We start from the raw sequence: 7,243 nt of genomic DNA, 5'->3' as shown, positions 1-7,243 counted from the left end.
CCGACATCAGCAGCATGGTGAGCCCGAGCGTGTAGAAGGGGGTGCCGAAGCCGCCGACGGCGTACAGGCCGCTCCAGAGGGGTGGCGTCAACGCCAGGCCGAGCGTCTGCGCCGAGTTCAGCACGGCCACGGCCGTGCCCAGCCGGCTGGGGAACTCGCTGCCGACCACGGTGTAGGCGCACGTGGCCACGGCTGCTGAGCCGACCGCCTCCAGCAGGCGCACCAGGAAGCACGCCACCACGAACGACCCGCGTGTCGGCGATGAAGTCGAGCGTGCCGAAGATGACGGTGGAGAGGCCGGCCGTGGCGACGCCGGCGCTAAAGAGCCGCGTGACGCCGACCGCAGGCGCCAGCCGACCGAAACACGGACTCAGCACCATCTGCACGACAGCGAAGCAGCTGAACACGGCGCTGATGGTGGCCTGAGGTACGCCACGGCGGGCCGCCTCCACCGGGTAGAACGGGATCATGACGGCCTGCAGCGAGCCGTTCAGCATGCTGACCAGTGACAGCACCGCCAGCAGCTTCTTCTGCGTCCACGGGAGCCCGGCGATCCGCGGCACCTGCCGGGCGCCTCCGTCCTGCTCTCCGGGCTGTGCTGGTGCACACGGGTCGTCCCGGAGGCAAAATGCCTCGTACTGCGTGGCGCGCTCCGGCCTTGCCGAGATCTCACTGGGCCCCGCACGCAGCAGTCTCTCCGTCTCCATCGCCCCGGCCTCCGTCCTGCTCTGCGTGACGGCACCGCTGCCGGACGACACGGCGACTCTCGCCGTCAACGGACAGCGGCCGGCGCAGCGATCTTCACCGGCGATCGACCGCCCTCGGGAGCCGCCCCCGTGTTGTCTCACGAAGGCGCGCCGCCTTCGCGCCGCGTGCCTCTGCGGCGCCGCGCCAGTGGTGCACTGAGCCGGGTTAGAGGGGGCCACGCCTCGACGCTGGCCGGCCGGCCGTGTCTGCCGCAGCACCACCCCTTTGGCGCACTGGCCGGGAGGGAGAGAGGGAGAGAGAGAGAGAGAGAGAGGGAGAGAGAGAGAGAGAGAGAGAGAGAGAGAGAGAGAGGAGAGAGAGAGAGAGAGGGAGGGAGGGAGAGAGAGGGAGATGGAGAGAGAGGGAGAGAGGGAGGGGATAGTTGTGCTCCAGACTCCGGCAGACCGGTCGCGTCTCTCTGCGCGCCGCCTCTCTGGAGCACTGCACCGGGAGAGAGCGGGCTGCGCCTCGAGCGGCACCACTCCCGCTCCAAGTGCGTTGTGAGATTGCAGCCCCGCCGCAGCGCGAGCACCTCCACTTGACGCCGTGCAGCTGGACATGCAAACTCTACCCGCGATCAGCTATGCAACAACAGGTTTCAATCGAACACTTATACTGTCAGCTGTCGTCACAGCTCGGAACAGGCCGGGAATGAGCTTTTGTCGTCGCCAGGGGCCGCTGAGTTAAATGGGGCCGCATGGTCGGTGGATCGCTCCTGCCATGACGTCACGATTTTGCACCTTGTCTGGCCGGAGAGCGCGCATATCGGCTATCATCCTGAGCGGTATCGGGGCCCAGCTGTCCCCAAGGCCAGCAACACAGCAAATGGCGTAACCGGTTGGACGAGCTTTAGCTAATGAGCGAAGCCACTCGTAATTACGCCCCCGGGTGGCCGGACGAATACCCTCCGCTCGGGTGGAGGGGGTCAATTTGATTCGTTCCCGAGATCTCAGAAAGCGAGAGAGTCAGATACACCACAGCGTGTGCTGGCCTGTACGTGAACTCACTTGTGTCAAAATCTAAGGTTCCTAGGTCAAAACTTCCGGGTCAAATAAGCTCAAAGCAAGGTCAAACTCCAGGTTGGTGTCCAAAGTTCTCCTGGAGCCTAGATACCTGTTCTAAGCAAATGGTCACTGATGCTCACATAAGGTTAGTACTCTTGTCTGACCTTTCTAATGCTTTGGTAACCAAAATCATGCAAGACTGCTTTAAGTTTTGCGTTTGAATAAGCACCAAAGATTACGCTTGATAATATGTTCCTAGAAACATAATGTTGGCCTGGGTCATTTTCGGTCATTAGCCTATTCTAACCTTCAAGACGACCGGGGAAGATGTATAATGTGCGTCCTGTTTTCAATGAATTCGAAATGAGTTCCAAATCTGCCCAATACAAAAAGCTCTAAAGTAATAAAACGGGCTGATTTTGACCTTAGTCCAACCTTTATATCTGACTCTAGATCACTGAAATTGGTTCATTCAGTTGTGTTGCCAAAGAAAGTATCTCAAAGATGTATGGCCGTGTCTAACACCCCGCTGTCGTTCAGATTAAACGATTCCCTAGAAATTATCAGCAAGGAACCAGATGGTTTGCACGCGTATGGCAGTAAGGCATCGGCGTTGCTTGGATAACGCGAGCGTTTTGTATGCTCGTGAGACCACATGCAAAACCTGTTAGCATTGCTCTTCATGGATCGTTACTGCTGAAAACCAAACACTTGATTAGTGAGATGTGTGTTCATAGCAGAAGCTGGCTGTGACAAAAAAAAATCATATGAGATAAGTAAACGGATGAGCAGATGCACATATCAGCACATCAGCCTGCTACGAGCTCTGGCTCAGCATAAATATCATAAACAGTGACGGAGCACATCGCATGCACACGTATATACTCGCCTATAGCGTCGGCTGGCGTTTTTATCAGCTCTGGCCGTCAAGGTTCGACGCCAACCCTTGACAAAACGCACCGACATGTGCCTGAGCCCAGCCGGCCGCCCCAATGACGTCATATTTAGACGCACGCCATTGTTCGTTGCTTCCTCCGTCGGACGGTGTTCGTCTCGTGAGATTACAACGCAGGCTCGCCGAGGTTGTGGACAGACTCCTACGCGTGCTACGCAGGTCTTTCACTTACCTGATCAATTTTCCGTTGTCGGCGTTGATCGGAAGGGGAGGTGATAAATAGGTCAGATCGTTCACGCGGGACGCAAGACTCGGCCTTGGTGACGAGTCCAGAAAGGCAGTTCGCAATGGCAGCGTGCTGGCTTTCACTCCCCTTAGCTCTTTTTGTGTTATCCTCCCCACGTTAAAGTCTAGGACTGCCAGCCTTCCTGGTCTCGTTGCGTCGGTCACGCCGCAGCACTGCCTCCGGTACCGCATCGGGCCAGCTCCAGCCCGTAAGGCTCTCCGGGTACTACGGACCTCGGGCAAAACGACCAGCTTCTTTTTTGGAAGGAACTCGGCGCACCTCCCCACGAACACTCGTTGTGGGATGCTAGCGACGGCAGGGACCATATTGGCGCTCGGCGGCCGTGGCGCAAACGCGTTTTGAGCCCGGTCCCCCACATGGGAGCCGAAGGTGCTAACCTCTTGGCCATTGCGACCCAGCCGGCCAGATTCGAACCACGATGCAGTCTCCTCCTGCCAAATCCTTGGTCACTCGTAAATAGAAGTCTTCGCCCCCCCCCCCCCTACTCCACGCCGCACGCACACAGTTGGCTCACCCCCAAATGTGCCCGGTGACTGACCTGAGAAGAAGGGGGCCTGTTTTGTTGTCCAGGCTCTCAAAGGATGCTTTCACTGTGTCAAATGCAATGAAAACCTTTGCTACAGCATGACAAGTATCAAGGTGCTACCGTTGCTTGTTGTCAGTGGTGATCTCTGGCCCTTCGTCTCTTTTACGGTTTCCGGACAAACAGTTGAATGGAAAACAGTCAAACGAGAAAATGAATGAAGAAGATCGAGCAAAAATCATGGAGAGGGATAAAAGTAAACAGGGATAACAGCTGACAGCCATAAACGTACACAGGGATAAAAGCCAATCGAAAAACCCGACGGACAGAAAAGTCAAAAGATATGAAAGCCGAATTGTAAAAAGCCGAGGCACAAAAACTCGAATGCAGTAAAAGTCCACAGGCTTAGAAGCCGAATCCGAAAAAGTTGTAAGGAATAAAAGGCGACAGTGGTAAAATGGTGCAAAAGGCTCCAAAGGACTGTGGCTCAAAGGACAAGTCAACAGGGATAAAATTCAGATTGAAAAGCAATTAAATGGACAAAAGTTAAACACAGATGAACGCCAATTGGATGTGAGGAAACAAGCGGGTTGTCAAGCCCAGACCCGAGGTGGTCGCGCCCTAGCATTGTAAGGCGCGTACGGCTCTCCGCAGTCCTGTCTGGTGAAACGGTGAGGGCAAAATTATCTGTGGCACTGAATGGAACGAATTGGGTGGTTGATTCAAGGTGTATAAATCAGCTATCTTTAGAGGGTGCCCTAAACCCATGCAAACCATTCGGAGTAAATCTATAAAAGGGATTTGAGAGAAGGAGTCCTCATGATTGGGTGTCTGGCACGAACAGGAAGCACTCGGATTGCACTCGCGGCACCAGTGGATTCAACAGGTCGATGCACTCGGATGCACTCGGACTGCACTCGGACTGCACTCGGACTACACTCGGACTACACTCGGACTACACTCGGACTGCACTCGGACAACACTCGGACTGCACTCGGACTACACTCGGACTGCACTCGGACTACACTCGAAAGTACTTGGACTACACTCGGGACTGCCACTCGGGACTGGCACTCGGACTACACTCGGACTGCACTCGGACTACACTCGGACTGCACTCGGACTTGCCGACTGCACTCGGAGGCACCGGTGGATTCGATGGGCCTCGTTACCCTCGCATCCCCGGGTCCCATTTGGGCCCGCCCCTGCTCACCCTGCAGCCCCCCCTCCCCCCCCCCCCTGGCAGGAAGCCAGCCTTCGAGCCTTCACAGCGGAACCATACGGAACGCGCTTTAAGGCTACCAGGTGGCCGATTTGCTGTGGGGACCCTGTTAACGTCTATGCCCATAGCAATGGCGTCTTTAAGCATTTTGTGGGTTGGTCGCGAGCAACGCAAGCGCCTGCGGCAGGAGGCGACGCAAAGCGGCGGCGGCGCCTGTCGTAAATTCCGCTGTTCGTTGATCCCGGTGCTGAGCAGACACATGTTTGTTTCTGATGCTCGTTCCTGGTTCCCACTTCTTCCTTCTCGTGAAAACGAAATTTCGGATCTTTGGCATGGCAATTGATTTCTTAAGCACCGTTCCTGGGTCGTGGAGCCTATTGGATTTTTTTATAAAACGCAACATCCTGGTTTCGGGCCACCACCGGTTCCTTCAACAATAAAAAATACGTCTTCACAAGAGTAGAACATGGTTCAAAGCTCCCTAAGTCCGTTAAAAAGCACCAGACAACCAGGGATACGGAGGACTACAAAACATCCCTTGTCCCCATCCCTTTTTTGCAAATACCCCGCCCTGGTTTCTGGCTGTGTGGTGTGCGCTTGGTGCGGGTTGTGCATTTAGCGACATCTCGTAGACTACGATATAACTATTGTCTGTCGTGACTGGTTGGCCAGGTGGCAGCACTAACTGGTGGTACGGTAGAAGACAGATGCGTGCGCACTGGGGGCGGGGGGGGGGGAGGGGGGTGTTGATCTGCTGATGTTGAGGCGCTTGTCCTGACATATTAATCCTAGATAATAATGAGTCATAACTTACGATTTCAGTGGCTTCTTACATTTATTACGGCTACCCGCTTACCGTGGAACAGAGCGACAAAATATAACGTCACAAGCTCCGGCCGGTGTTTTGGTTGCTACCGGTGAGTGTTTTTCAATCTGTGATTTCTGTCGACTTCTGTTTCTTCCGATTTTTCCGGGTTTCATTTTTTATTCCTGTCGGCTTTTTGCCCTTCGACTTTCTCCAACGCGTCTTTTATGCCCGCCAAGTGTTTGTCTGCCCGCCCTTCCCTCATCCCAGCACGGATTCCTTCCAAAGCGCTCTTGCATTACAAACATTTCGTGTTTTCTTGAACACTGCTGGACTTCTACGTCAAAAGGTAAGCAAACTGATGCAGTTTACACCGTTTAGTCTTCAGGATTCACCAGCGTGAATCATCTTCTGCCACACAAGCTTTGCTTTTCTTTCCGTATCACTGGCCGTGCGTACAGCTGGTTGGAGTTGTACCTCAGCAACCGTTCACGACGCGTAGTGCTGAACGGCAAACAGTCTGAGGCGATTCCAGTGCGATCTGGTGTCTCGGAAGGCAGCATCCTAGGACCGTTGCTGTTCGCCTGCTTTCTGGCTGATGTTCCTGACCAAACTGAGAGTGAGTGCCTTATATACACTGATGAGGTGAAAATTTACCACCGAATCGACAACGTGGCGATTGTCTTACACTTCAAGCGGATTTGGATCGTCTCTGTGGATGGTCTAAAAACTGGGGACCGAAATTGAACCCATCTAAGTGCAACACCATCTCATTCGTCCCCGCACGTCACCTGTTCACTTTTCATACGCTCTAGACGGTCACCGCTTAGATAGCTGCCAGCAGACTCGCGATCTTAGCGTCTTGCTGGACACCAAACTCACTTTCGCCAATCACATAGATTCAGCTGCCTCAAAAGCAAATAAGGTGCTGGGCCTTCTCACGCGAAGCGTGCGAATGCCGTCGTGCCCTCGTCAGGCGCGCTTCAATCTTCAGGCTTTGCTTTGTGCCTTTAGCGTCATGTGAGGTCATTGATAGAGCACGGTAGTTATTTGGAGCGGTGATGCCGTTTCCCATCACGCCCGGTTCGAAAGACTGCGACGCCGCTTTCTGATATGGTTGGGTTCGAGTAGCCTGTCTCGGTGTGCCACGCTGGATTATGAGCATCTTCTCGCTTTCTCCAAAACATCATCTATCAAGGCACGCTTCACTCAGTTTGACATTTTATTTCTGTGCAACGTATTTCATCACAGGCTTGACTGCGCTCACCTGACATCACTATTCAGCATTCAGTCTGGCTACACCCGTCCGGCGTTCTCGGCATATCGGCCTTTTCCACCAGCCATTTGCAAGGGTCAACACCGTTAAAAATGAATTTGTCACAAACGACTACCCGCTGTCTGCAATCAATTTTTGCAGCAGTTTCCTTCAGCTGACTTTTTCATCCAATAAAATATTCCGATCTGATTTGTTTAGGTTCGCCGGCACACGTAGAACATTTTCTTGATGACTTGGTGCGCGACTGTATGTAATGTGTGTGTGTGTGTGTGTGTGTGTGTGTGTGGTGTGTGTGTGTGTGTGTGTGGTGTGTGTGTGTGTGTTGTGTGTGTGGTGTGTGTGTGTGTGTGTGGTTAGGTTTTTGTTTGTGTGTGTATCGTGTGTTTACTGTTCTTAAAACTGGACTGCTTCCGTAATTGGGCTTCTGCCTGCGGAATGCTTATGTCCTAAATAAACAAGTAAAC

Source organism: Pollicipes pollicipes, unplaced genomic scaffold, assembly GCF_011947565.3.
Source record: "Pollicipes pollicipes isolate AB1234 unplaced genomic scaffold, Ppol_2.1 Scaffold_4219;HRSCAF=4965_pilon_pilon_pilon, whole genome shotgun sequence".
Taxonomy (NCBI): Eukaryota; Metazoa; Arthropoda; class Thecostraca; order Pollicipedomorpha; family Pollicipedidae; genus Pollicipes; species Pollicipes pollicipes.
The sequence above is the reverse complement of the archived record's forward strand: the minus strand, read 5'-3'. Positions refer to the sequence as shown.